Raw genomic sequence first — 15,329 nt, 5'->3', positions numbered from 1 at the left:
TATTTAAGAAAAACACACAAAAAACTATTAAGCCTTTCAGGCCTCCTTCAATTTCCAACGAGGTTTCCTTTTTCTTGGGAATTGTCAGGATTACTTTGTCTTAAATATTAGCCTTTCCTTGTTTCGCTATTGCAAATATCTTTTCTCAGCTAGATCTGTGTGTGTGTGTGTGTGTGTGTGTGTGTTTATTATTTTTATTGATTTCAGAGAGAGGAGGGCAGAGGGGTAGAAATATCAATGAGAGAATGGTCAGTCAGTTGCCTCCTGCACGCCCCCTACTGGGCATGAGCCTGCATTCCAGGCTTGTGCCCCATGAGGAATTGAACACTGACCTCCTGGTTCATAGGTCTGCACTCAACCACTGGACCGCACGGGCTGAGCTCAGCCAGTCCTTTGTTAAAAGCAAATTATAATTCCAATATGAGCCGAAGTTTACATACTTTTGTATTCTGCTATTTGTGGGGAATTTTTCTGTTGTTGCAGTTTTTTATAAATATTTTTAGTGGCTGCACAATATTAAACTTAACATATACCCACCTGCATATCTAGGTGTGGTGGTTGGGCACATGGACTATTTCTGCTCTATTTCTGCAGACCCCTTCATTCTCTGAAAATCCTAGCACCAGACTCACCATTGTTCTTTGCATCATGGTTCCTGGCTTCATTCTTGGAGACACTGCTTTCCGTTAAAATGCGATTGCAGTTTGTATGTGAGCTGTAGGTGACCTTGCAGCACCCTGGCCTGTCGCTCCCTGGACCCTGTCCTGCAAGGATCTTGTGTGTGTTAAAGTGCCCCATCATAAAAAAATGAAAAGATCAAAGAATGGGAGAAATTATTTGCAAAAAATAGGTTGTCCCTCAATAATATATATACGATGTGACAGCTGATAACTCACTTAATTCTCACTCCTTTTCAGATTTAATTGATTTGAATAATGGGTGAAGTCAGACTAAGCTTTGAACAAAGAAAATTTATCCTAAAGCGCCACTAGAGTTTCTTTTAAAAAATATATATTTTATTGATTTTTTTTTTTTTACAGAGAGGAAGAGAGAGGGATAGAGTTAGAAACATCGATGAGAGAGAAACATCAATCAGCTGCCTCTTGCACACCCCCTACTGGGGATGTCTGCAACCAGAGTACATGCCCTTGACCGGAATTGAACCTGCGATCCTTCAGTCCGCAGGCCCGACGCTCTATCCTTTGAGCCAAACAGGTTTCGGCTGTACTTCTATTGTTATTACCGACTCCATGTGGTTTCACAAGGCACCAAAGCCTGTAGTCTGCCAGGCATCCCTGTCCCCTCAGCCTCAGGGCTGAGCTCTGGGCTCCCGTCAGTGACCCACGGGAGCCACCGGCACCGCCCCCTCCCCCGCCCGCTGGCCGCCCCCGCCCCCCTCACTCCCTCCGGAGCCCCCTTCCCCGCTGTGCACTCGGGCAGCCCCGCCCCGCGAAGCGGCCGCTGGGAAGTGCTTCCCTCCTGGAGGCTGGTGTCCAGGGCAGCGCAGTCCCCCAGGCGACCCTGCACCTGCCCCTCCTCTCGTGGCCATTCAGTTGCCCCCTTTCCTGGAAGTCGATCCTACACCTTCCCCGCCCCGGGGGCTGTGTCCTCCTTCACTGCAGACTCCCACACCAACAGAAGTCCGATGGCTCCTCTCCCACCGCGACCTTCCTTCTGCCGCCCCCATGAGTGCTCGTGTGTCACTTATGTCCTCTCCACTCGTCCCCGCGTCCGCCCTGTGCCCGCCGAGGGGCCCTTCCGTCATGATGTCCGCGTTCTTCTGCGTCCGCGTCCGCTCGGGCCTGGCTGCTCCGCTGTCACCTCAGGGCGCTCTGCGCGCGGGAGGCGGCACCCACAGGTGTCGCTGGGGACTCGGGCCGGCGTGGGTGAACGGAACAGGTCACACGTTTCCAAAGTGGACGAGAGATGGAACCCGGGGCCGAGATGGCAGCCCCCGCGCGCCAGGGGCCAGGCCCCGCCCCCCCCCTGGGCTCACACAGCGATGGCTGCCTGAGGGCGAGGCCGCTCATCCCCGAGGACTAGCCGGGGGGCGTGGTACAGGCTGAATTGTGTCCCCCCAAATGTGACTAGTTGTGGAGATGGGGGTCTTCGCAGAGAGGACTGAATGAAAATGAGGCGTTAGGGTGGGCTCTGATCCAGCCTGACCGTGTCCGTGTGAGAAGAGACACAGCGAGAGGACAGATGGCCGCTGCATGCCTGGGAGGGAGGCCGCGGAGAGACCAGCCCTGCTGACGCCTGGCTCTCCCACGCCCCGCCTGCACAGCTGTCTGGCCCCGGCCGGTGTGGCTCAGGGGATACGGCCCACAGGCTGAAAACCACCAGCAGGGTCGCCTAAGACCATCGGAAAACACAGACATTTACATTACGATTCATTAACAGTAGCAAAACTGCAGCTATGAAGCAGCAACGGAAATAATGTTGTGGTTGGGGGTCCCCACAGCATGAGGAGCTGTGTTAAAGGGCCGCGGCATCAGGAAGGTGGAGGACCGCTGGGACAGAGCCTCAGCCTGAGGACTGAAAGGTCCCGGGTTTGATTCCTGTCGAGAGCACATGCTGCAAGAGGCAGCCGATCAACGATTCCCTCTCATCGTTGATATTTCTTTCTCTCCCTCTCTCCCTTCCTCTTTGAAATCAATAAAAATAGATACATTAAAAAAAAAAAGGTTTTATATATAAAAAATTCTGCCAGGTAACCAGCCTGTGGTACTTTATTGATCTCAGGAAAGAAGAGGGCAAGAGAGAGAGAAACATTCATGAGAGCAAATCATTGATTAGCTGCCTCCTGCACGCCCCACACTAGGGACTGAGCCTGAAACTCAGGCATGCCCTGACCGGGAATCGAACCCTGGTTCTTAGGTCAATGCTCAACCACTGAGCCATGCCGGTGGGGTGCCTGGGTCATGGCAGGCTCAGCAAGTGAATACACTGGGGTTTAGTGTGGATGTCACCTAAAGCAAGGCTCCTAAAGGGTCTGCCCGTCGGCCTCTGTCCACCTGTTCTTCCTGAAACCCTCTGGGCAGCCAGACCAAGCACCCGCGTAGGTGCGACCCTGTGGGCTGGCAGGCTGCCCGCGGCAGCAGGGACTGGAGCCCGGGCCGGGGGTCTGCTTGGCCACGTCAGGGATGAAGGCTCTCGGTGGCCCGGAGTGTCTGAGTTCCTGTGAGTTGCTAACAGTTTCCTCTATGACATCAGGCCCATTAGGAAGTGTGCCGTTATGGTAGGCATAGCAACCACAAGCCATTTTATGTTCTTTCCAAATTAACACATTTCCAGCTTCGGAATGAAGGAGAGAAAGATGGAAACGCGGAGATGAAATTAAGTTACTGATGGAAGCGGTTGCCATGGCATCGTGCTGCCCTTGGAGCCTGCCAGCTGCCACTGTGAGTTCTCCCTTCATCCCACAGATGAGAGATTCCAAGAGAAGAGAAACAGAGAAAAATATGTCTTAATTAGAATTAGTTACTAATGACGGAATTCATATTTTAATAGTAACTCTATACCAACATATGGGGTTTCTCAAAATTTAAACTAATCCCCTGGCATCTTATTAAAATGTTTATGTTGAAATGCATGTATGAGGTGGGGCCCGAGATTCTGCATTTTATTTTTTAATATATATTTTATTGATTTTTTACAGAGAGGAAGGGAGAGGGATAGAAAGTTAGAAACATGGATGAGAGATGAACATCGATCGGCTGCCTCCTGCACACCCCCCACCAGGGATGTGCCCGCAACCAAGGTACATGCCCTTGACCGAAATCAAACCCGGGACCCTTCAGCCCACAGGCCGACGCTCTATCCACTGAGCCAAACCGGTTTTGGCCGTTTTAATTTTTAATTGTAATAAAACATACATAAAATTTACCATCCTACACCACGGATGCTGCGTTTTCAACGGGCTCGGGGGATGCTGGCCCAGGGGTTCCCTGGTGAGGGGAGAGGCCGCACGGCATGCTGTCCAGGAACTTCCTGGCAGGGGCACCAGAGGAGCGGAAGGTCCCATCAGTGTGGACAGAAACCGGCCTGCGTCAGACGTGGGGCTGGGATCTGCGTGTTGAGGATCGAAGCTGGAGGAGGGAACAGAAGACACGTAAACCTCGGCCGGTGCTGGGCGCGGCCGAGGCTGCTCTCCCTCGCTGTGGCCGTTACAAAGGATGCTGGAGCAAACGCTTTGTACACGTGGCCGTTTTCTCTCCAGTTCTTGTCGAGGGGGGGAAAAGGGAGCTGGCCTCCTCGGAGCTCAGCCAACAGGGGAAGAGGTGGCCGGACTCCAGCCCCTCAGCCGGCCCGCCCCGCTGCGGGGTGGGTCCCAGAGGAACACCATGAAGGCCCCAGCCCGGAGCCACGGGCCATTAGAGGACTGACACCCACTCACCGGGAAACAGAAGGCACCCGTGGGAACAGGCGGAATGAAAGATGTTTGGGGACAGAATGTCCTGGAATTCTCAGGCCTATATGCACCTTTGTGAAATGACAGCTCCCACAAAATGCTGGTTAGTTCTGATGATTCCTTCACCGCAGGAATACCAAGTTTTAAACCTCTTGACATCCCTGTCTGTCAGCTGCACTACAGCAGTTCCTGTGGACCAGGATGCACCTGACTCTGGGGCTGTCCCCCAGGCTCCCCAAGCGGCAGGTTTGTTCTGCACCGGAGCCGGGCGGAGCCCAGAAGGACACGGGGTGAATGGGCTGCAGCTGCGGGTGGGGAGCGAGGCCAGGGCACCCACAGGGCGGAGGTCACTGGGACCTGGCCTGTGGCTGCTGCCCGGGAGGGACACAGGTGGGGACGTGGTGCAAGGCCCGGAGAGTGGGGGCTCCCTGAGAGGCCTGACATCACATCCCGAACCAGAAATGCACATCTATTGTCTCCAAGGAAACACAAATGCAAAGCCGAAACACAGAAAGCAAATGTACTGTCTGCACATCACAGGCAAGTACTGTGTTTCCCCGAAAATAAGACATCCTCCGAAAATAAGACCTAGCGCATGGAAAGATAAGACATCCCCTGAAAATAAGACCTAGCACAACTTTGGGAGAAAAAATTATATAAGACACTGTCTTATTTTCAGGGAAACAGGGTAGCTACGTATCTTTTCAGGGAATGAACTCTGCCAGCCCAGCCTCTCCTGCAGCTCCTCCTGGCGCTGTGTGCCCCTGGCCACAGGCCACCGCCCGGCCTGCCAGGGTTGGGACCTGCAGACACTGTCCCTGTGTTCAGGGGAGAGACCCACTCTCCTTTCTGAAACCTGCTACGGCCGGCATTTCCTCCGGACCCGAGGCGGCCAGACTAACGTGGCGTTAGGCCAGGCCAGGCCGGGTCCCGCGATCTGACTGCCCCATGGAGCCCGGGGGCGGCCCTGGCCTCGCGGGCAGGGACAGGGCCTGTTCTCATGCCTCCGCAGTGGTGCCCGCACCTGTTCTCCTTGAAGCCCCTGGCACATCGCACGTCTGGGTAACTATTCACCGGACGCACCATCCCTCCAGGTGCCAGCGCCCGTGGACAGTCCTGTTTCGCTTAGGACGATGCCCACAGCAGGCAGCAGCGGCGCCTGACGCTCGCCCCGTACAAGCATCACACAAATGCTTCGTTCTCTATCGCCTCAGAAGCTCACCTTTGTTGTCAATCCTCACCCGGAATATTTTCCATCGGTTTTTAGAGAAAGTGGGCGGAGACAGAGGAACAGCGATGTGAGAGAAACACACGGATTCGTTGCGTCCCACACGTGCCCCAACCGGGGCTGGGGATCCAGCCTGCAACTGAGGTCCGTGTCCTTGACCAGAATCAAACCCAGGACCCTTCAGCCCACAGGCAGACGGGCAGACGTTCATCTTTCTTAAGGACCGTCGACTGCCCCACCCGACCTCTACTTGCACGGCGTCTCCATTGGATTCTCCTGGACTTTAAGGCATCCTCAGGGCCCGGCTGAGCCCATCCTGAGCCCATCCCCAGGCTGAGCAGTCCCCCGTTCTCTTTGGGGCAGGCACCCGCTCCGCGGTGGTTCCTAGGATCACTTTTGGATTTCCTGGGGCAGAAGCATCATGTTCTTCTGTGGGAGGTGGAGGTGGCGGCGGGCGGGGTGCTGGGCTGCCCCACCCGGCTTGCTCAGAGCAGAACTTTCACTGATTTCATTTCTTTTAAAAGGGCACTGGTGACAGGAATATTGGAGCTGAAAACCGCTGGTGGGATGTGTACCTGCAGCAAAGCCTTCCGAAGGCAGTCTTCAGAAACCGTCCCTCTTTGGAAGAAACCCGCATGGCCTTTTGGCGCCGCCGTTTGCCCCGGCGCCTCCTCCCCGCCGGGCAGCTGGCTGACCCTCAGGAAACCCAGTTTCCTCACCGAGGACGCCAGCCACTGCTCCTGCTCACGGACGGGAGCACCTTGTGTGGAAGCAATGGCGACTCCGGGATGCCAAGCACTGCAGGCCTCCAAGGGAAACACAAAGGGGGCCGATTCCCAGAACGGCCGTGTGGCCACTGGTCCTGGCCTGACTCTCCACACCGGCCTCAGCGTCAGCGGCCGCTGCGAGGGGACAGCCAGCCCGGTCTCTCGCCTCCGCGCTGGGGCCTGAAAGCTCTGGCCCTGGTGCCCCAGCCGCTGCACACCCTCTCCCACCACCGGTGCCTCCCTCGGCCTCCTCAGCTCAGAGCAGCTCTGGCAGCTGCCGGTCATACTAAAAAGGGGGCACTGGCTCCCCTGCTCCTCTGGCCAAGAAATTCAAGAATCATCCTCTCCAACTCCCACCCCATTAGGTGCTTCCCGTCTCTGACACTATTACCCCCACCCCACTCCTGTTCCTCCCCCAAGCCGGGGGGCCTCAGCGGGTGTCTGGGTTATGGGGCTTAACCAGCCGGGCTTTCTGCCCTGGGACGCACAGCACATGACAGGAGTCAGTCCCTCGGTCCAGCCGGCTGAGTGGAAAGCTCCTCCACACCCAGTGTGAGGGTGCAGGACATTATTACGGAGACGTCTTACTCTCAACGTTAGGAATTAGGACATGGACGACGGGGCAGAGGCACTAGCAAGTAACAAGCCTTTCCTTCCAGAGTGAGGAGGTCCCGCTGTTCCCGGCCCAGGGGAGGGGGGGCACTGGGCCTTCTGACCCCCCCAGGAGACACACCTTGGCTTCCAGGTGAGAAGAGCTTTTCAGGATCCCGCTGTCATTCTCAGCCTTTGAATCCACACACTGTGGACCCCACAGAAAGGCTATGGCAAAGCCCTGGACACAGTTCAGCTGAAAGGTCGCCTCCCTTCCGTCAGATCCGCACCACGAGGGCCTGCCTCCAGGAGCCCGGGCTGGCTGGCAGCAGGTACTCAGTCTGCAGATCTGATCGAGGGCGGATTAGCAAATGGGCATGAAGTCAAGCAGAAAGAAACCCATACAACTGGTTTCTCCTCCTGGGTGATGTGCAGCGGAAAGTGGACAGGGTCTCCTCCTCCCATGCTCACTACCGACCACCAACCGTCACTGCAAACCCCCAGCAGACAAAGCCCGCATGGGCCCGCGCTTCTCTGAAGGGCCCTCGGCTGACGAACGGAACCCAAGGAGGGGGTGTGGGGGCCCCGATCTATATATATGGCCCGCTGGTCAGAAGCCCAGTGAGAACCCGGGCTCGGGCTTGGCATCTGGAGTGGGGGAGCGGGAGGCAGTCTCCCGGGGCTGCCCCTAACCTGGGACCTGACATGATCTCGGTGCAGGCAGCATCACAATGCAGTTGAATTCTTGGACATCCAGTTGTTGTCCCAAGAACTGCTTGGTGCTTATTGTAAGGAAAACCTACCCACCAACACTGGAAACTTGGGTACCAGAACCCAGACATTTTCAAAGAGCACGACGGTTCTGACCCTTGTCTCCTGCCTTTCAAATCTCCCACCACATCCCTGCACGCCAGCCCCGGAGGTCTGCCCCCTGGCCTCTCCCCCGCCCCGCCTCGGTGTGAGCCAGCCAGTGAGCTCGTTCATGCGAAAACACAGACGTGCTCCATCACCGTCAGGCCCCATGCTGGGCATGCCCACTGCTGCTTCTACTGTGGACTCTTCCTTATTCTCCGCAGACGGTTTCCCACTTCACCTGAGAAAGACAGGCCATGGGTACAACCTCATCCACTGCTTCCTCTCCACCTAGAAAATGACTGTCTTCAGCCCCCATTGGCCCCAGATTCAGAAAGAGCCTCCACACCCCAAGGCTACCTAGACCCGCCCTTTACCTGCCCTCTGCCCTGCAAGGCCCAACTCCATCACCCGCTGTCACTACCCTGCCTCCCCCAGCTCTGGGTGTGTGTCTGCTCTTCTCAGAGGACGGTCTGTAGTCACCAGTCAGCTCTGAATACGCCGGTTCGGATTAAATTCAGCAAACTGGGCCACCCAGGTGCTGGTGTGCACCACTGGCTGGAATGGCTGCCTTCTCGCTAGGCAAGGCACTCATCGGAACTGAAGCGGAAAAGAGTGATTATTAGTCCTGTGCTGAATAAGGACGATGATTATTCTGACTGCTTTCTATAGGATTTGGACAACAAAGCGTGTTACTCTCAAAGGTAAAGCAAATGCCATGCTCCTGTGAGTGTTTCAAATACTCATCAGACACTCCGGCTTCGGTGGGATGAGCCCACTTCCCGGAGCGAGCTGCGGACAGGTTTTCCTCTCAGATTAACAGAAAGCGGTTAGTTCAATTAGCAGACATTTTAGTGCCATCTTAACAAAAAGATTGAAAGAAAAAAGCACTTAGGAAGACTTGCTGCTTACTGAGTAACTGTTTTTGAGGTCCTTTACTATAGACAGTTGAGATGGACATTCACAATCCTCACCACATGCAAGAGGAGGACACTGGTTCCACTTCCCAGTGAGGGACAGACGCGCAGAGCAGCAGTGACCCGCCGAAAGCCAGCGCAGCTCTAAGCAGAGGCCAGTTATGGGCCTAAACCCTGTGGTCTTTCCATACGAAACCAGAAACATTTCCCATGTGTTGTCTTGTAAGTATCCTACTGCATGCTGCCCAGTGGCGACAAGAACCGCATGTCCAGATCCCTGAAGGACCCATGAGTTCTTGGTCTGAAAACAGGCTGCCAATGACACCTGCCGGGCAGAGGTGGGAAGACACACACGTGGGCGCTGCGCCAGGTCCCTGCACTGACTCCTCCCCCTCCAGCCAGCGGACTGAAGAACCACCTGCAGAGCCCAATGGAGCTCTGAAAAACCACGGGGCCAGAGCCCAGCCTGTGCTTCTATCACTAATGACCACCAGCAAAGTCGGATTAGCAAGATACACTTATTTGGGGAACGTTCCAATAAAGGACCAGACGAGTTCATATTTTCACACATAAAATTCCAATGAAACTATACATGCACAGTACTATATTATTTTGGTAACACAGGGACACAATTTTAATGATTCTAATTTTTTTGTAGTTTTTTTTTTTTTTACAAGTCAGGTGCCATAACATTCAAATAATCCATCTTTTAAAAAGTACGTTTACAACATCAAAAGAATTAAGATGAAATATAAACCTTTCTACTTACAATTTTTATACAGATTAACCAAATCACAGATACCACAAATAAATGTTAAATTGTAACAATATAATGCATAAACATTCAGATTCTTAATAAAATCTTCCTTTAACTTTTTTTTTTTTTAAACTTACCATTATACTAAATAATCTATGCAGAGTTTTGGGGTACAATACCAAGAAGGCACCAACAGTACAAAGCAGATACAAAGCAGTTTCAGAACTTTCTTGAGTGCTCTAAACGGATCAACAGCACAAAAAGGCAACCAGCTTTCGGGTAAACCTGGTGCAACCCTAGAGAATTCGCTCTGGATTCCCAGTCGCCTCTGACCCACCTGCCGCGCTGGGCTACAGCGAGAGAAGCCAGATTCACTCCACTGCTCCATGCTTCTCATCTGCACTATGGGGATATCATATTTCAAACACCAGCATCACAATTTTAAAGCACAGATGCTTTAAAAATGTATAAGCTAAAGAATTGCTCTGATTTTCAAAACCACTACATTTACAAAAATATTTCCCTTAAACTTGGGATTGCTCCAAAACATTGATTTACAAATATAAAAGTATTATGGAAGGACCCAAAGCATGTGTGCATGTGTGTGTATATTAACATACTGTTACCGTACTATATAAAAGTTACCAATTTAAAAACTGTATTAACATATAAGCAAATAAAGGTAAAACAGTCTCCTCTGGATGGTCTGGGTAGTACGTGGCGTGCGGCGTGGGCAGTGCACCTGTGACTCCTCAGAGACAACCGTGATGAGCCACGTGTGGGTCCTGAAAGCTAGCAGTTACCTGCACACACCGCCTGTGCCCGCAGCAGAGGGAGTCCCTGTGAACACACCAAGCACTGGGCTCTGACAGACACAGATACTCTCCACCCCATGCACCCAATGGTCTGTGTCTCCACCAGCTCTGAAGACCCGGCAGCAAAGTCATCCTAAGTCCTCTCAAATCCACCCCACTGGCCTTTTAGGTATTTTATTTCACACTAAATTAAAGAATCGGAATGTTTCAACAGGAATTTTTTGCTTACATTTTAGACACCAAAAAAGCCATTAGTCTGAAAGCTTATGTGAGCATACCAATAATGAGAGTGTTCATTCTCACCAATATAGATTTATGGCCTAATCTGTACATTTTTAGAGATGCAAGAAGATCCAAATGTTGAGTCTATCGCACATAACAGCTAGTACCTTTCCCAGGTACCTTATGATAATTATGATAATTCTCTGAACCATTAAACCAAGTTTGGCATGATTAATTAAAAGCACACAACATATGGCTGCAGTGATTCTAGAACGCAGTTAGTGGTTTCAGGCAATCTGACTCCAGCAAAGATGGGAGAGCCCCGTTCCAGGGATTAGTAACCAAGACTGTGGCTTTCTGTTTGGAGGACTGCAGATTAACCTCAGACTTCCAACACTCCACTTAGAGTCCACAGAAACACGAGTCATAAAACTGTCAATGCTCCTTTTAAAATGAAAACTGACTTACTAACGTATCAAGTAACAGTCAGATCTATATCCTGTCGATGCTGTGTGGACCGTGACATGCAGCTCTGAGCGTGGAGCTGAAGATCATGCATTTTAGGGAAAGACTCTAGATGTAGTTCCAATGACTGAGGATGAGTCAGCCATCCTTCGCTAGCCCAGGAGGTGTGAGCTCAGGACCCTGGGCGGGTGGGGAGCGAGGGATGCTGAGCAGCCTTTCCCAGGGCTCAGCTGTGCCTGGAAGCAGCCGTGGGGCACACAGGCAAGCCCTCTTTAGAAAGAACCAGAGAATCCAACCTGAGGCGTTGGGACTTCTTCATCAGAGTTTGAGATTATTTTAGACCTATGATTTGAATAAAGCAATAGGTCAGAATTTGTTTCTCTACCGTGCAAGTAGGAAAAATAGGGGGGGAAATGCTTTCTAAGTCATTTCATGTAAACCAAAGTGTTGGGCAGTGCCCAGTGGGAAGTGAGGCCTGTAGGCATTTCTGTTCTGAGCACAAACTGAACTGACTGTCCCCTCGGACATGCTGATCCAGAGGAAATCAACACTGAATCTTACATGAATATGAAGATAGAAGATGTACATTTATTTCCATGAGTTACAAGTGCATTTCTTTTCATATTAGCAGGCAATCTTCATAAAACCCATTTTCCATTGCTGTCAAAAATCAAACAAGAAATAAAGGACAGCTGAGAAATGAAAAGCTAAAAACAGAATTATTCCTAAGTGACCTGCTGAATAGCATTTTCCGTGGAACACAACTCAGAGGTAACAACGGATTTTTCATTTCAATCATAGGCATGTGGCACTCGGACAGTCATCTCCGCACAGAAAGCTGTAACAGTCATGCGAGGGAACAGTAATTATTGAACAAGGCAAATATCTCACCACAGAGAGCAGTGGGGGAGTCGAGAGGAGGCACCGCACGGGGATAGAACACCAGGTCAGTGCCACAGTGCACAGTGGCAGGAACAAATACTTAAGAGATCAGGAAAATATGGGATTGCGCTCCAAACGTGACTTAGTGCTAGCTTTTTCTGATGGTCTTAGCTCGGCATTATCAGAAACGGCTGAGAGTACTTGGTACTGAGACAGAACAGTGCTTCATGTCGTGAGCTCATGAAGGCTCTATTACAAACTGTTATATTGTAGGCTGAAAATGAACTTGAAATGCTGACATGCTGTAGGAGGAAAAAATTGTATACTTTCTCACTTAAAGACGCAGTGTTTACCCTCTGCTAAATCCTCAGGCATCGAAGGTGGCACACCATGTGAAGCAGCATGGGGTATGCATACCTGGGCGGCCCCGGTGACGGCAGGCAGCCTACTGACTACTTCTCCAGGGCCTTTCCTCAGCACCCTGCTGTGGCTTCTGTACATCTCTCACTAAATCCAGAGTGAAGCTGCCACTTTAAAGATTTTTGCATAAGTCTTGCAAACACTCTGTTCCGCATATAACACATTTTGGCAAGTGTTATACCTCTATAAACTGTACAAGTAACCACAGTAAATCTGCAGAGTAAAACTGCTGAGTGCAGTACATTCTTCTTTTATTTAGAAAAATGTACTCGGTTTTCTAAAAGCTGGGCAGATAGCACATACCTTGATGTTAGTGACTAACATGATATGAGAAAGGATGCTGACAAGTGCCCCCAGATTCCCGGGACAGGAGCGCTTGCTGCGGGCGGCAACACCACCCCAGGTGTTTCCACGAGTCCCTGCTCTGGGGAAACGATCACGGTGAAAGGTGAAGTGCAAACAGGGGCTGCCACTGACGTAAAGTGCCCTCGGTGGTAGCCTTCCCTATCATAAAGTGTGACGCCAGTGACGACAGCCAACTCGGAAAAACTGTCTGGTGTGACTGCACGGTCAGCAGGGCGTCATGTGAGAAAGGATTCAGGAGAGGGAGGAACCACTGCATCTTTCAAACCAGAAAGTGATTAGTGACTAAAGAACGGTAAGCAGCAGGTGCACTGAGTACATACTGCCACAGGTCACCAGTGGGTGACACACACAGGGGTACCAGGAACAGTTCTCTGGACTGAAGGAATTCTTTGAAAGCATAAAAGCCACAACTACCAGAAACCGCTCCTCCGAATGGCTCAAAGGAGTCAAGGTGGATAAGCCGAGACGGGCTGAAGACAGGACCAGGGTCAAGAACTGGGAAGAAGAACACCGATGTCTGAGCACATCCAGTCCTCTGATCCCTTGTCCTATCGAAAAACAAACAAACAAACCCCAGTTAAAAAACGCATCACATTTGCCCTGGCTGGTGTGGCTCAGTAGTGAGAGCATCGGCCCAAACATAGAAGGGTTCAGGTTCAATTCCTGGTCAAGGACATGTACCTCAGTAGCAGGTTTGATCTCCAGCCCCGGTCTGGGCACATTTGGGAGACAACCAATTGATGTGTCTCTCTCACATGATGTTTCTCTCTCCCCTTCCTCCATGCCTTTATCCCTCCCACTCTCTCTAGAAATCAATGAAAAAAATATCTCCTCAGGTAAGGATTAAAAAAAAAAAAAAAAGATGAATCTCATTAAAACATCAGCAGCAGCATTAGAAGTGTTAGAATGAAAAGAATAAGCTATATTAAAGCATTACCAACAGCAACATCATGAAAAACAAAAACTGAAAAAGAAAAAACCTACAAAAAGGTCATTTCGCTTGGACACTTGGGCATGTGAAACAAGGCAGCTTTGAAGGGCGGGCGGGGGGCTGTCTTCGAAGGCATCTCTCTTCCGATGGGGACGCACGGGCACACACACAGCTGCTCACAGGCTGGGGGCTTCACCAGACTCAAGTTGCCTTTTATTTTATTTATTTATTAAAAATATATTTTATTGATTTTTTTTACAGAGAGGAAGTGAGAGGGATAGAAACACCAATGAGAGAGAATCATCGATCAGCTGCCTCTTGCACACCCCCTACTGGGGATGTGCCCGAAACCAAGGTACATGCCCTTGACCGGAATCGAACCCGGGACCTTTCAGTCCACAGGCCGACGCTCTATCCATTGAGCCAAACCCATTTCGGTAAGATGCCTTTTATTAACCCACCGCGATAATGATCAAAATCAGAGCCTGAGGGTCTTTGTAAAAAAACTCTTCTCCCGCCCCCTCTCCCCACCAAGTCTCTTTCTCTCTGGATGGCCAGGTAGGACAAAGCCAACCACCCAGGCGGCAGGAAGCATGTTGTTACTAATGCTCTGACTGTGGCGCAGAAGAACAGCCAAAGTGCTGGCTGGAAGAGGACGGCGGCGGGATTCTGGAGAGCAGGGAGCTGTGCTTAGTTCCCACGGGCAGGAGTGGGTTCTCATCATCCAGCTCAAGGGGAGCTGACCTCTGAGAGCACCCTGAAAGGCAGCTGGTAGCAACTTGCTGACAGCCTTCCCTCATTTTCTGTACGTGACAGGGTTCACTGGCTCTCCAGATGTTTGCAAATGGGTCACCTCCACAGTACAAGGAGCACATTTCTCCTCCTTTATCCCAATGTCTCTATTGCACTTGGAGGAATTTTATTTCTCAAAGTGCACTTCAATAAACAGGGAGCAATGAACTCATCAGGAGTACCCATCTGCACTTAACCCAGAATCCTTTCCAAATGTTTTAAGGCACTGAAAGTGAAGAATCACAAATGGGTCAAATCTACTCTGACCACTTACAGGCTAGTGTTTCTCAACCATGAGTGTCAGAATCCTCTGGAGGACATATTAAAACACAGATTGCAGGAGGGACGGGGGACGGACGGACAGAGACCACACTTCTGAGAATCACTGCTTAAAGCAGCCACCGTATGTAATGAATTAATTTCACCCCTAAGTTTCTCTTAGTTTTGTACCTTCTTTGGGAGAAGTGAAAACACGGCCACTGAAATCCTTGGCCATTGTCCTCAGACCTCAGTATCTATAATAATCTATAATAATAAAAGCATAACATGCTAATTAGACCAGACGTCCTTCCGGACAAAGCCGGGCTGAGAGGGAAGCTCAGGTCCCGGTGCCTCAGAGGGAACTGGTGCAGGCAGCTGGGGAAGGAAGGTCTACTCTTGCTCGAGCCTCCAGTAAGAAAACAAAAGGCACGAGAGAATGAAATCCAGACCCAGGTGAGAGGCCCCCAAAGGTCTACCACTTGCAGAATCTGCTCGTCCATAATGCCACCAGGGGGCTTCCTGGTCTAACACAAGCAGAGCACCCCCTGGGCCACCTGTTTGCACGCTGCACATGACACTGCTGCTTGCCAAAGGACACGTCCAGCCTCTCCACGCAAGTCTGTCCGAAGCATTTCCACAGTAAATGCTTCAA

At 51.3% G+C, this 15,329-nt stretch overlaps 1 protein-coding gene across 1 annotated transcript in view; it reads right to left on the bottom strand.

Annotated features, from left to right (window-relative positions):
• Window positions 1–11,593: 11,593 nt before the first annotated feature.
• MAPK1 (mitogen-activated protein kinase 1) overlaps window positions 11,594–15,329 on the bottom strand; it is a 57,423-nt gene continuing 53,687 nt past the window's right edge. Inside the window, exon 9 of the mRNA XM_084867846.1 lies at window positions 11,594–13,241. The gene's annotated coding sequence lies outside the window, so the exon portion shown is untranslated. The remainder of the gene's footprint in view (window positions 13,242–15,329) is intronic.

Source organism: Pipistrellus hanaki, assembly GCF_964339955.1.
Source record: "Pipistrellus hanaki genome assembly, chromosome: 19".
NCBI lineage: Eukaryota > Metazoa > Chordata > Mammalia > Chiroptera > Vespertilionidae > Pipistrellus > Pipistrellus hanaki.
Note: the sequence above shows the minus strand (reverse complement) of the source record. Positions and strands in the feature narration are given on the sequence as shown.